The sequence below is a fragment of the Tenrec ecaudatus genome, chromosome 12 (assembly GCF_050624435.1).
Source record: "Tenrec ecaudatus isolate mTenEca1 chromosome 12, mTenEca1.hap1, whole genome shotgun sequence".
Classification (NCBI taxonomy): domain Eukaryota; kingdom Metazoa; phylum Chordata; class Mammalia; order Afrosoricida; family Tenrecidae; genus Tenrec; species Tenrec ecaudatus.
Genome location: NC_134541.1, coordinates 96,992,330 through 97,007,281, shown reverse-complemented (window position 1 = coordinate 97,007,281; position 14,952 = coordinate 96,992,330). Strand labels below are relative to the sequence as shown.

At 47.9% G+C, this 14,952-nt stretch overlaps 1 pseudogene; it reads right to left on the bottom strand.

Annotated features, from left to right (window-relative positions):
• Positions 1-287: 287 nt before the first annotated feature.
• LOC142422765 (nuclear receptor subfamily 2 group F member 6 pseudogene) lies at positions 288-2,037 on the bottom strand (annotated as a pseudogene).
• Between the last annotated feature and the right edge of the window lie 12,915 nt (positions 2,038-14,952).

Below are 14,952 nucleotides of genomic sequence, written 5' to 3'. Positions count from 1 at the left end.
TCCTCTCCAAATGACTTCAGGTGCCTATCCAGGTGCAGAACGCAAGTCAGCACCGCCGAGGCATATGCTTGCTGTGCCTGAAATAAACCTTCCAGGCTTGTAAGGCTCTGAAGTCCAGTAGCCTCCGAGTCAAATTGTAACCAGGGTCACTAAGGGCTACTGCATATTACATAATGATCTTTCACCCTAGTCATGGTTCTGGTTAGCCACTTGGGGAGGCTGTCCCTATCCTTGGCCTGGGGACCCCGAGCATCTGTGTCGCTGGAGGTCGGTCACTGGCCGGAGCCCTAAAGCCAGTTGAAAGTACTCCCCGAGAGCAGCATGTCTCGGATCAGCGTCTCAACGGGTGTCTTGCCCACCAGGCGCATGAAGAACAGCTGAGAGATGAGTGAGGCTGGGACGGCGCGCAGGGCAGGCAGACGCAGCAGCAGGCGGCCGAAGCACTGGGGCTGGGCTGGGTACTGGGTCAGCATGTACTCGGTCAGGGCCACCTACGCCTTCTCCTGCAGCCTCTCCACGTGTGCTGGGTCTGAGAGGCCACAGGCATCAAGAGTAAAGAGCGCGATGGCCTTGAGGCAGCCATACTCCGCCGAGTCCACCTGCAGGCGGCCCAGCTTGTCCACTTGCTCCTGGAAGGCGCGCACCTGGTCCATGAAGGCCACCGCCCGCTCGGCGGCCAACGGAGCGGTGTGTAGCCCGGCTGCGGCCAGCAGAGGCGCAGTGTGCAGGGTCAGGGTGGCCTCCGCCGCGTTCAGCAGGAACAGCTCGCTCCAGCTGAGCCGCAGCAGGGCCACCTGGTCGGCCACGGGCAGCTCGGGGAAGAAGGGCGCGTGGCGCGCCCACTCCATGGTGCTGAAGAGCAGCCGCGCCGCCAGCTCCACACACGTTATCGATGCCCAGCACCCCGCCCGCGCCGCCCGGGCCGAAGGCGCTCGCCGCGCCCGTGCCAAAGTGGCCGGCCACCGCCAGGTAGGGCTTGGCGCGCAGCAGCTGTGCGATCAGCTCCCACACTGGCTGGCCATGGAAGAGGTCTCCGCCCACCGCCTCCGCCAGCGCCAAGCCCGGGGGGGGGGCTGCCTGAGACGCGGCGCCAGGACCTGGCGGCGAGTGGGGGCTGCGGCCCCGCTGCACGGCCTCTTTGCGCATGCCGACCGGAACACTTCTTGAGGCAACAGTACTGACACTGGTTCCGGTGGTGCTGGTCAATGTGGCAGTCACGGTTGGACCTGCAGCTGTAGCTGAGGTTGAGGAGTATGCTCCGCTTGAAGATGCTCTTGCAGCCCTGGCAGGTGAGGACGCCCTAGTGCTTGCGCTCGCCTTGTCCCCGCACACCACACAGTCCACCTGCAGCCCCTGCCGCTCCTCGTCGCCCTGCTCGGCGTCGCTGGCGGCGCCCGGGGGCGAGGCCGAGTCCTCGGTGGCGGGCGGGTAGCCACCCACCTTGTCCACGCCATTCGCGTCTCCACCGCCGCCGGGGCCGCCCCAGCCTCCGGCCACCATGGCCATAGCCCCCGGGCCGCGGGTCCGGGGCGCCCCCGCTGCGCGTCGCTCTGGGGGTACCTCTCTCGGCGCAGGGGTCGCTAGCCGGCGCGCATCCGGTCCCGACGCACGGGGGCTCCCGCGGAACCCCCCAAAAAAGTTTTGCAGCACCAACTTCTGCGGCCGGTGTGCGCGCCGGCGGAACTGGTCGGGCCGGTTCCAGGCCAACTTTCCCACGCGTGCGCGGGCCCGGGGCCGGGGGAGGCGCACTGGCGTTGAGGCCCGGGGGCCCCGGGGGCAGGAGCCCGGCCGCCCAGGGGCTCCGGCGGGGGCGCGCGGGCCATGGGCCGGCCCGAGCCGCGGCGGGGGCCACAGCCAACTTCGCGGCCCGCCCCGCGCACTCCTGAGGCTGGGGCCAAACTTTGGCCACAAGTTGCCCGGGCGGCCGTGGCGCGGGGAAGGGGCGGCGGGCGCGCGCCAGGGCCTGACGCTGCGCCTCCCAGGAACCCCTGCGCCCCTTGCCGCCGCTGCCGCCGCTCGCGGCCTGCAGGTCAGCATGCCTCGCCCTCCTAGCCGCCGCTGGCCTGGGCCTGCGCAGGGCCAGAGCCTCGCTCTCACGCCGCCCTCGCCACTGCCTCCGCCGCCCCTGCGCCTGGCCTGGCGCTGCAGCCAGTTTGACAAATATGGATTTCTCTTTTTTCTTTTAAACGTTTTATTAGGGGCTCATACAACTCTTACCACAGTCCATACATATACATACATCAATTGTGTAAAGCACATCTGTACATTCTTTGCCCTAATCATTTTCTTTTCTTTCTTTTTTTTCCTTTTCTTTTTTTACATTTTATTAGGGACTCATACAACTCTTATCACAATCCATACATATACATACATCAATTGTATAAAGCACATGCATACATTCCCCGCCCCAATCATTCTCAAAGCATTTGCTCTCCACTTAGGCCCTTTGCATCAGGTCCTTTTTTTTCCTCCTCCCTCCCCTTTCCCCCCTCCCTCATGTGCCCTTTGTAATTTATACATCGTTATTTTGTCATATCTTGCTCTATCCCAAGTCTCCCTTCCCACATTTTCTGCCGTCCCTCTCCCAGGGAGGAGGTCACATGTGGATCCTTGTAATCAGTTCCCCCTTCCAACCCACTCACCCTATACTCTCCCAGCATCATCCCTCACACCCTTGGTCCAGAAGATATCATCCACCCTGGATTTCCTGTGCCTCCAGCCCTCATATTACCAATGTACAACCTCTGCCCTATCCAGCCCTCTAAGGTAGAATTCGGATCATGGTAGTTGGGGGGAGGAAGCATCCAGAATCTGGGGGAAAGCTTTGCTCTTCATCGGCACTACCTCGCACCCTGACTGACCCATCTCCTCTCCTAAACCCCTCTCTGAGGGGATCTCCAGTGGCCGACGCTTGGGCCTTGGGTCTCCACTCTGCACTTCCCCCTTCATTCATTATGGTATATATATATATATATACACACACGCACACATATTCTTTTTTTTTTGCATGATGCCTTATACCTGGTCCCTTTGGCACCAAATATGGATTTCTTAAATTGGTTTTCCAACCTATTTAGTCTTGACGGGGATACGTCTACTACCCGTACTAATCCATGGTCTGAAATAGCAAAGATAATATTAAAGTAGCACCTAAAGTAGATGACATGCTGGATAAAGGAGATGCTCTTGGCAATCGTATATTTGATATTTTCCAGGAGTTTTGTGAAAATGACAAGTATAGCGAAGCTGGTTGGCTGGTCCTTCATACGATGGAAAGTGTTATTAAGGAGAGGGATGATCTCAGAGCCTCAAAAGCACGCCTCACATGCAGACTAACAGATTTGAAAACTTCCATCTGTGCTACAAAGGAGAGCCTTCTCTCCTCTAGTAAAAGAGCTGACATTGCTGAGAACCAGGTCCAGAGTCTCATTATACGAGTGGCTGAATGAGAACAGCAGCTGAATTGCAGATCTAGAGTAGTGTCTGAAACCAAAGTAAGGGCATTCATTGGGAAAAGTTGGGACCCTGAAACATGGGATGGGAACATAGGGGCTGATGATCCGGAAGTAGAGGATATTGAGCCCTTAGAAACACCTGAGCAGATTAGCCAAACGATTCAAGTTGATAGGCCAGGTGGGGCTGCATCAGTAGCATTACCTGAGGAAGATGCCTCGCAAGGTATTGCTGAGAGCACCCAGGAAACACCCTCAGCACCCATTATTTCCACTAGACCTGTCACTAAAATGAAGTCTCAGAAACCTCCTAAAGGTGAGGTTGAGAAGATTATCCAAGAAGAAGTGCGCTACACACATAAAGACCTGCTTGAGTTCTCAAATACGTACAAGCAAAAGCCTGGAGAATACCCCTGGGAATGGTTACTCAGGGTGTGGGATACTGGTGCACGAAATGTAATATTAGACCAGTCTGAGTTTCTGGATATGGGACCCCTAAGCACAGACTCTTCTTTCAATGTCTCTGCGAGACAGGCTAAAAAAGGATCTAAGTCTTTATGTGGTTAGTTCAATGAAGCATGGACTGCCAGATGGCCTAGATTAGACCAACTTGAAGACCCTGACCTGCCTTGGTACACTGTAGAGGAAGGCATCCAAAAGCTTAGAGAAATTGGTATGTTAGAATGGATCTATCAAGATATTCCCATAGATCCAAAAAGGGGGTGACCTGAAGACATACCCTTTACCATAACCATAAGGAACAAGTTTGTGAAGTGGGCCCCAGCATCTCTTAAGACTCCTGTAATTGCTATTCTATGTGCACCAGGATTAACAGTGGCCACTGCCCGAAGCGAACTCCGACATTTGCCCACAATGGGGCTGATTGGTCCCCGTGATGGTAGAGGGCAGGTGTCAGCACTGGATCCACGGAGACAGGGTGGGCGTGGTTCTAATAGACAACGAGTTTTCAATAACAATCAAAGCAACCTGTCTCGTGTGGAATTATGGCATTGGCTACTTAGCCGCAGTGTCCCTAGGAATGAAATAGATGGGAAGCCTACTAAATATTTACGTGATCTGTACAGGCAAAAGAATGGTAGATCAGGTGAACAGCAGAATAGACAGTCACGATCGCTCAATCAATTCCCAGACCTGAGCCAGTTTACAGACCCACAACCCCTTGAATGAAGGGGAGGCCGGGTCCCTTGTAAGGAGGATCCTGCTACATCACTGAAGGTTTATACTGTTAGTCTTCCTTCTAGCCTTCCCCAAAGGGACCTGCGGCCTTTCACAACAGTGACTGTTCATTGGGAGAAAGGAAATAATCAAACTTTTCGGGGATTACTAGACACCGGCTCAGAACTGACACTAATTCCAGGAGACCCAAAATGTTTCAAAGGCCCACCAATCAGAGTGGGGGCTTATGGAGGTCAAGCTATCAATGGAGTTTTAGCTCAAGTACGCCTCACTGTGGGTCCAGTGGGCCCTGGGACCCATCCTGTGGTTATTTCCCCAGTTCCAGAATGCATCATTGGAATAGACATACTTAGTAACTGGCAGAACCCCCATATCGGATCCCTAAAATGTGGAATAAGGGCTATCATGGTAGGAAAGGCCAAGTGGACACCATTAGAATTGCCATTACCTAGGAAAAGAGTAAACCAAGAGCAATACCGCATGCCTGGAGGGATTGCAGAGATCAGTGCCACCATCAAAGACTTGAAAGATGCAGGGGTGGTGATTCCTACTACCTCCCCCATTTAATTCACCAATTTGGCCTGTAACGAAGACAGATGGATCCTGTAGAATGACAGTGGATTATCGTCAGCTCCAATTGCAGCTGCTGGCCCAGATGTGATTACATTGCTTGAGCAAATTAATACTTCTCCTGGTACATGGTATGCAGCTATTGATCTGGCTAATGCCTTCTTCTCCATACCAGTCTCAAAGGCCCACCAGAAGCAGTTTGCCTTCACCTGGCAAGGGCAACAATATACTTTCACAACTCTCCCCCAGGAGTACATCAACTCTTCTGCCCTGTGCCATAATTTAGTCCGAAGGGACCTTGACCACCTGTCTATTCCACAGCATGTCACACTGGTCCATTATATTGATGACATTATGCTGATTGGACGCACTCAGGAGGATGTATCAAAGACTCTAAATTCATTGGTACAATATCTGCGTACAAGGGGTTGGGAAATTAACCCAACAAAGATTCAGGTACCCTCCACATCAGTACAATTTCTAGGGGTCCAGTGGTGTGGGGCATGTCGAGATATTCCTACTAAAGTGAAGGATAAGCTATTACATTTAGCTCCCCCAACGACTAAAAAAGAGGCACAACGCCTAGTGGGCCTCTTCGGATTTTGGAGGCAACATATTCCTCACTTGGGTGTTCTACTTCGACCTATTTATCAAGTGACACGAAAAGCCTCCATTTTTGAGTGGGGCCCAGAACAAGAAAAGGCTCTTCAACAAGTGCAGGCTGCCGTGCAAGCTGCTTTGCCACTGGGACCATATGATCCAGCTGACCCAATGGTGCTAGAGGTGTCAGTTGTAGATCAAGATGCAGTGTGCAGTCTTTGGCAGACCCTTATTCGTGAATCACAGCGTAGATAGACCATTGGGATTTTGGAGTAAAGTCTTGCCATCCTCTGCAAGCAACTACTCCCCCTTTGAAAAACAGCTGTTGGCCTGTTACTGGGCCTGGCTGGAGACTGAAGGCCTCACCATGGGCCACCAAGTCACCATGAGGCCTGAATTACCTATCATGAAGTGGCTATTGTCTGACCCACGTAATCATAAAGTTGGATGTGCGCAGCAACACTCCCTTGTTAAATGGAAGTGGTATATACGAGATCGGGCCAAAGCAGGACCTGAAGGAACAAGTAAGCTGCAAGAAGAAGTGGCCCAAATGCCAACAGTCTCCACTCCTGTTACATTGCCTCCGTTCTCCCAGTCTGCACCTATGGCCTCCTGGGGAGTTCCTTACCATACTTTAAGTGAAGACCAAAAAAGTCATGCTTGGTTTACGGTCGGCTCTGCACGATATGCAGGTGCCACTCATAAGTGGACAGCAGCAGCACTACAGCCCTTTTCTGGGATCTCCGTAAAGGACAGTGGTGAAGGGATATCTTCCCAATGGGCAGAACTTCGAGCAGTGCACCTGGCCGTTCAGTTTGCATATAAGGAAAAATGACCAGATGTGAGATTATATACTGATTCATGGGCAGTGGCTAATGGCTTGGCTGAATGGTCAGGGAATTGGAAGGACCATGATTGGAAAATTGGTGACAAGGAGGTATGTGGATAGACTTCTCTGAATGGGCCAAGAAAGTAAAGTTAATTGTATCTCACGTGAATGCTCACCAAAGGATTACCTCTGAAGAGGAGGACTTTAATAATCAAGTGGATAAGATGACACACGCTGTGGAGACTGGTCCTCCTCTTTCCTCTGCCACCCCTGTTATCGCCCAATGGGCACATGAACAAAGTGCACATGGCGGCAGGGATAGAGGTTATGCATGGGCACAGCAACATGGACTTCCACTCACCAAGGCTGACTTGGCCACTGCCACTGCTGAGTGTCCATTTGCCATCAACAGAAACCAATATTACGTTCAAGAGATGGGACAATTCCTCGGGGAGATCAACCAGCAAGTAGGTGGCAGGTTGATTCCATAGGACCACTTCCATCATGGAGGGGACAGCGTTTTGTTCTTACTGGAATAGACACCTACTCTGGATATGGATTTGCCTTCCCTGCACGTGATGCTTCTGCCAAAACTACTATTTGTGGACTCAAAGAATGCCTCATGCACCGGCATGGCATCCCACATAGCTTTGCTTCAGATCAAGGAGCTCACTTCACAGCAAATACAGTGTGGCAATGGGCCCATTCCCATGGAATCCACTGGCCGTATCATGTTCCTCATCATCCTGAAGCTGCCAGCTTGATGGAACGATGGAATGGGCTCCTAAAGACGCAATTACGACGCCAAGTAGGTGGCAACAACTTGCGGGGCTTCCTGATCTCCAGGAAGCTGTATACGCTCTAAACCAGCGGCCAATATATGGTGCTGTGTCTCCAAGAGCCAGAATTCATGGGTCCAGGAACCAAGGGGTGGAAGCTGGAGTGGCACCACTCACTATTACTCCTAGTGATCCCCTTGAAGCATGTTTGCTTCCTGTCCCAACAACCCTGTGTTCCTCAGGCCTGGAGGTCCTGGTCCTGAAGAAAGGAACTCTCCCACCTGGAAACACAGCACGGATTCCACTGAAGTGGCAGCTGAGAATGCCCCCTGGCCACTTTGGACTTCTCATGCCTTTGGATCAACAGGTCAGGAAGAGTGTCACCGTACTAAGTGGTGTGATTGATCCTGATGACAGAGTTAACAGGACAATGCTACAAATGGCAAAAGAAACGAAATAACAAACAATTAGGGCAGACGTGAATAACTTGGAAAACGTGAAAACAATGCAAACAAATCAATGCAGTAAAATAGTTGTTTCTTTGAACAGATTAACAGAATAGGTAGGCCACTGCAAACCTAACCAAAGAAAGAAAGGAACATATAACAATAGTCACGCCACTGAGGGATAAAACAGGGAAAACTACAATGGGCTCTAATGATATTTAAAGCTGAATTGTATAGTACTATGAGTACCGTTACACCAATGAATTCAACATCCTGGAAGACATGGACAAATACCCTCCCAGATGGACCACAAGCAACTCAACAGACTCAGAGAAATAGAGAAAATAGACAAGGTTATCAAGAAAATGTCAACTAAAATATCCCCTGGGCCAGATGGCTTCACAGGAAAATGCTGGCAAGCATTCAGGCAAGAGCTGACAACAATCCTACACAAATGGCCAACTCCCAAATTTTCTCTATGAATCTAGCAGATTACCGATAGTTAAAGTGGGGAAGGATCCACAAGGATTGAGAATGACATTCTGATCTTTCTAATGAACATTGATTCAAAATCCTTAACAAAATACTGGTCAATATAATTCAAAATATGATAAAACGAATAATTCTCCATGAACAAGTGGGATTCATTCCAAGGATGCATGGAGGTTTCAACATCTGCAAGTCCATTAGCCTTATTCAGGTTTATTGGTAAGAAAGAGGAATAAAACCACATGATAATATCAATACACACAGAAAAAACATTCAATATCATCCAGCACCCGTTCCTGTTTAACACATTACAAAGATCGGAATGGAAGGGAAATTCTTCAAGATAATATAAAAATTCTTCTAATTTGCCCTCTACAACAAGCTATATATGAAGCTACAAATGAAAAGTTAACACCAAAATTTGTATTCAGTGGAAAAAAGACAAAGGAATCGCGCTGAAAATGTCAACCAGACTGGATGCCCCTTGCACCCTCTTCTATTTAACAACGTTCTGGGGTTCCTAGTTAACAACATAAGGGAAAGGAAAGAGATCAGTGGTATACATCTGAGGAAAAAGAGGTGAAATTATCTTTATTCTCAGGTGATATAATTTTTTTTTGTGATATAATTTTATAAACAGAAAACCCAAAAGCTCCACAAGGGGAGTGTAGGAAGTGAGAGAGGAAATGGCAGAGTGGAAGCATACAAGATCAACAAACAGCAGGCTATGGAACTACTATATCCATCAGCATAGTCCATGGAAGAGAAGATAAACAATTTAGTACCCTTCACAATAATACAGCACAAATTGAAGTTGGAAACAGAAAGACTTCTCCCAAGTTGTTTCGCCTAAATATATGGCAAACTAAGCTGCTTCCTACACGTGGTAAGTGACTATCCACTTGGAGGTGAACAGAAGTAGGTCAGAGGTTATACTCCCTAAGGGTTATCAGCTATCTAGAGGAATCAGACTGTGCAGTCTGTCACACCCTAAGTAGGGCCCACCTCCTTCTGATAAGGGCAGTAGTAAATTGTTTTCTTGTAGGAAAGCCCAGGGAGGTCAAGGCCACTCAAGAGTGACCAAGGTAGGCCGCCATCATGAATGAATGGTTCACCCTTCTTGTCACACGTATATCTCTAATTCCACCCTTTCCTGTCATGCCGTCACCCCAGCTCATCTGCTTGCTGTTCCGCTTATGCACATTGTATATCCCCCCCATTGATTGTATTGGCTATTGTACAACCCCTTTCTGTGATGTATGTCTCTACCTGCAATTAAGAGCCATGCATACCCCCAAAGATATATAAGCCTTGGTTATCAGTAAATCTCTCCTGCACTCTCTCCTGGCCTGTACCACCAAGAGGAGCTGAGATGATCATGCAACCATGAAATGTGTTTGACTCCATTATTTCAACATATCTTCTGTCTCTTCTGATTCTCTATGACTTGACTATAGTCTTTACTTATTATCCCTGTATAATTGTGCCTACTGAACCCATGATGATGTGTTAAGGGCTGGATACGTTGACAAATTTAAATACCTAGGGGTATACCTAACCAAAAAGCCCAAAACGATTTGAATGTGGAGAACTACAGATCACTATTACAAGAAACCCCAAAGTGACCTCCAGAAATGGAAGGATATCCCATGGTCATACATCAGAACACGTAGTATAGCAAAGATTTCTGTCATGCCCAAGGTACTAGACAAATGTAATGGTACCCTACTACATGTACCAACATCCTTTGTCAATGAATTGGAAAACACTGACCAGCAATTTCATATGGAAAGAGAAGAAGGCCAGAATTCTCAGGGAACTCTTCAAGAAGAAGGATAAAGTCGAAGGACTTGCTTTACCTGACTTTAGCACCTACGATTGAACCACCATGGTGAAAACCACATGGTACTGTTATAATGACAGATGTTCGGACCGATTGAATAGAACGAAAACCTAGAAATGAAATCATCAGCATAGAGACAACTGATCGTTGATAAGGACCCCAAAATTATCAAATGAGAAGCTGATGCCCTCTTCAACAAGTGTTACTAGAAAAACACCCAACACAAAAGGTAAGGCAAACAAATGGCGTGAAAGGTATTCACTTGGGGAAGGAAGAGGTGAAGCTATCGTTGTTTGAAGATGATATGATTTTATATATGGAAAATCGCAAAAGCACCTGAGGGGAGTGCAGGAAGTGAGAGGGGAACATCGCAGAGTGGCAGGTTACAACACCAACAAACAGAAGTGTATCAGACTGCAATACACATCGAATAAGACCACAGAAGAGGAGATACCAAAAGGTGGTACCCTTGACAATAGCAAAGCACAAATGGAAATAACTAGGGCTATACCTGACTAAAAGAACAAAATATTTATATGAGGAAAGCTACAGAACACTATTACAAGAAAGCAAGGGTGAACTCAACCAATGGAAGGATAGCCCATGCTTATGGATTGGAAGTCTCAACCTAGTGAATATGCCAGTTTTGGCCAAGGCACTATCTAAGTTTAATGCAAAATCCCAATGAAATTACCCTCCTCTTTCTTCAAAGAAATGGAAAACCTGATTACCAACTCCTTATGGAGAGAGAAGAAGCCCCGAATTAGCCCAGAACTCCTCAAAAGGAAGGATACAGTGGGAGGGCTTCCTTTACCTGACTTTGGCATATGTTATACAACCACGGTGGTCAAATCCACATGGTATTGATACAATGACAGGTACGCAGACCAATGGAAAAGAACAACACGCAGGAATCAGATCATCAGCATACAGACAACTGATCTTTGATAAGGGCCCCCAAAATATCAAATGGGAAGCAGATGCCCTCTTCTACAAGTGGTGCTGGAAAAAAATGGAGATCTACCTGTGGAAAAATGAAGTAAGACCTTTATCTCACTCCATGCAAAGGGATCAACTCAAGGTAGACCACCGAGCTCAAGGTAAAATCCTAAACAATTAGGGCCATCAATGAGGGGAAAAGGACACACCTGAGAACTTTGGGGCAGGAAATACTTAGGCTATCAGAAATAGGGAAGGACATACATACAGAGGAGTCACCAATTGAGAAATGGTATATACTGAAGATAAGACACCTATGTACATCGAAATAATTCACCAAGAGGGTACTAAGGCAGTCCACGGACTGGGAAAACATCTTTAGCAATGACAAATCAGACAAAGGCCTCATTACTAAAATCTACACTATTCTGCTAGCTTCCCAAAAGAGAAAAACCTATTTCCCACTGAGGAGGTGGGCAAAGGACCTGAACAGAAGTTTCACAGGGGGCAAAAATCAGAATGGCCAACAAACATATGAGAAAATGTTCCCGATCTTTAGCCATAAGAGAAATGCAAATGAAAACAACAATGAGGTACCACCTAATGCCTTCAAAGAAAGCCCAATTCAAAGAATCAGAAAGCAACAAGTGTTGGAGGGGCTGTGGTGAGATAGGAGCTATCATCCACTGCTGGTGAACCTGTAGGTATATACAGCCACGATGGCAATCCATTTGGTGATTTCTAAAGCAGATGGAAAATTACCTATCTTACGACCCAGAAATCCTCTAGTGGACATACACCCAGAGAGGCAAGGAACAAGCCACGGCCAGACAGCTGCGCTCTAATGTTCCTTGCGCCACAATTCACAAAGGCAAAGAGTTGGAAACAACCCAAATTTCCATCAACATACGAATGGATTAAAAAACCGTGGTACATAAATGTATTGGAGCACTACACATCACTAAGAAGTACTGATGAACGCAATAAGCACATCGCCTCAAGGGAAGAGCTGGATGATATTATGCTAAGTGAAGTAATCCATGCACAAGAGAACAAGTACAACACGATTTCGCTGAGGTAAGCTTAAAAAAATGCAAAAGGGGCGTAGGGCAAGAGCAAATGTACACAAACGTTCCTGAGTGAGGTCCAGGTAGTATGGAATGGGACAGACCAAATCCAGGGGGTACATATGGTAGCCAACTGAAAAGGAAAAGGTAAAAATAAAAAGGAAAAAAAGGAGAAATGGATAGTGGAGAAAAGGGCACTGACCCACCCAAGGCGAGGGTATTGTTTATATCTCCATAGGGAAAGAGGGACCAGGCTTCATGCCGGTGCTCCAAGATGTGAATGCAATATACTGGCATGAAGCAGGGAACCAAGAGAAAGGTCTGAGGGCCAGGCCCCAATCCCTACTTCGTGGACAGCCACCCCACCCAACAGAAGAATTTACATCAGAGGACCGCATTGAAGCTATAGCTCAGGGAGAGTGACATGTCTGATCAGAGCACTGGGGAGCAAATGACGGGCGAGGAAGAGAGAGTGGAGCACACCCTGGCCCACCAAGCCTTGAGGATGATATCCCCACTCAGAGCAGCCAATGCACAGAGAGGACCATATGGCTGGCCCCACTATGAGACACGACATCCCTCACTGACACATAGCCCTTCAGGGGACAACACTGGAGACAGTGGGGGATTTGTGCCCGATCTGACACCACCATACCGAGGCAAAACTCTGGAGGAATGCAACAGAACAGCACGGGGAGCAGAACAAGGAAGTCCTGTGGAGTACCACAAACGACTTTTGGTCCAGTGCGTGTAACCCAATCAGACTCAACCAGAGAACACTCCTAAAGGTCAGCAAACAGGCCTTGAACCATTTACAGGCTTTCCCTTTTTTGTGTCATTGGCTTTTTGGTGGTGCCATAGTTTTGCTTCCTTTTGTCACTATCTTTTGCTCTGTCTTGTTTTTTGTGTGCATATTATGATCTCCTCAGGTCTATGTCTAGAAGATAGGCTGGATAAACCATCTGGAGGGGAAAGCAATGGGACCAGTGTTCCCCGGGGGTACATAGCAAAGGGGGAGGTGGAGGAAAGGAAGTGGTGTTAATCAACCGAGGGACAAGGGAACGACAAGTGATCCAAAATCAGTGTCGAGGCGTGTGTAAGAGGCCTGTTAGGACTTGATCAAGGGCAATGTAACCAAGAGGAATTACTGAAACCCAAAAGAAGGCTGAGCATGGCAGTGGGACAAGAGGAAAGTAAAAGGAAATCAAGGAAAGAACTAGTAGGCAAAGGGCATTTATAAAGGTCTAAATACAGGCGTGTACATGTATAAATATATTTAAATATGTTGATGGGGAAATAGATCTATGTGCATATATTTACTTATAGGTTTAGTATTGAGGTAGCAGATGGACATTGATCCTCCACTCAAGTACTCCTCAGTTCAAGAACACTTTGTTCTATTAACTTGGCAGACCATGATGCTCACCTTCCCAACATGTTTGCTCAAGACAAATGTGTGCATAAGCAAAGGAGGTGAAGAAAGCTGATGGTGTCCAGCTTTCAAAAGATATAGCATCTGGGGTCTTAAAGGCTTGAACATAAACATCGGCCATGTAACTCGGAAGCCACAAAACCCTATGGAAGAAGCACACCAGCCTTTGTGACCACGAGGTGAAGACAGAATAAGATACCAGGCATCAAAAACCAAACTAATAACACAATGCAAATGATGGAATTCAGAGTGGAGATCCAAAGCCCATCCAGAGACAAGTGGACATTCCCTCACACAAGGGTCAAGGGAAAGAACAGGACAGCCAGGGTGCAGCATAACACCGAGAGAACACACAATGTTCCTTAGTTCTGTCATTCTTCCCCTCCACCTCACTCTCATGACCCGAGTTTCAACTCACAATCAAGCTACACTTGAGCATATGCCCTGGCGCAGATAAGATCTTTCGACATACTGAATCCAGAACTGGTCATCCATGTGGAACAGGAATGGGAGGTGCGATACCTGTTGGTAGGGGGAAGGTGGGAGGAGAAATGGGAGACGCTGGTAACCGACTACAGTGATGAATGTATAATCACCCCACCTCACAGCCACGGGGACAAACAACAGTAACTTGGGTGAAGGGAGACAGCGGGCACTGTAAGATATCAAAACAATAATCATTTAGCATTGATGAGGGTCCCATGAGGGTGGGAGAGTATGGAAAAAGGGGCAAAAAAGAGGAGCCGACGCCAAGGACTCAAAAAGAAAGAAACCGTTTAGAAAAGGATGATGTCTAAGTATGCACAAATGTTTCAGTACAACTGATGTATAGGTTGTTATGAGAGGTGTGACAGCCCCAAGAAAATGATTTATTTAAAAAATTGTAAAAAGCAGAGAAGGCAAGTGGACACGGGAAATATAGGTGCCGAGGCAGAAGGGGAACCAAAAACAAGCTGAAGAGGAATGTCCTTCACCCCGAGTAACAGAGAGAAATGGCCTGGAACTAAAGCTAATTGCCTGATTTTTATTTCTAGCTTCTTAAACATTGAGAAAATAAATTTGTTTGCTGAAGTCTTCCACATATGATCTTTCTATTATACAGACACTAGATAACCATGACACTCCATTTCCCCTTGAAATCTATTTCTTAAAATATAGATGGAGCGCATTTCCACTCCCCCCAAAAGTTGGTATAATGTGAAACATGTAGCCTATGTCATTGAACAACATGTGTAGAAATTGTTTAATCGGATCCTATTTTATTACGTAAACTCCCAAGAAAAGACAATTTATATATATAACAAACTCT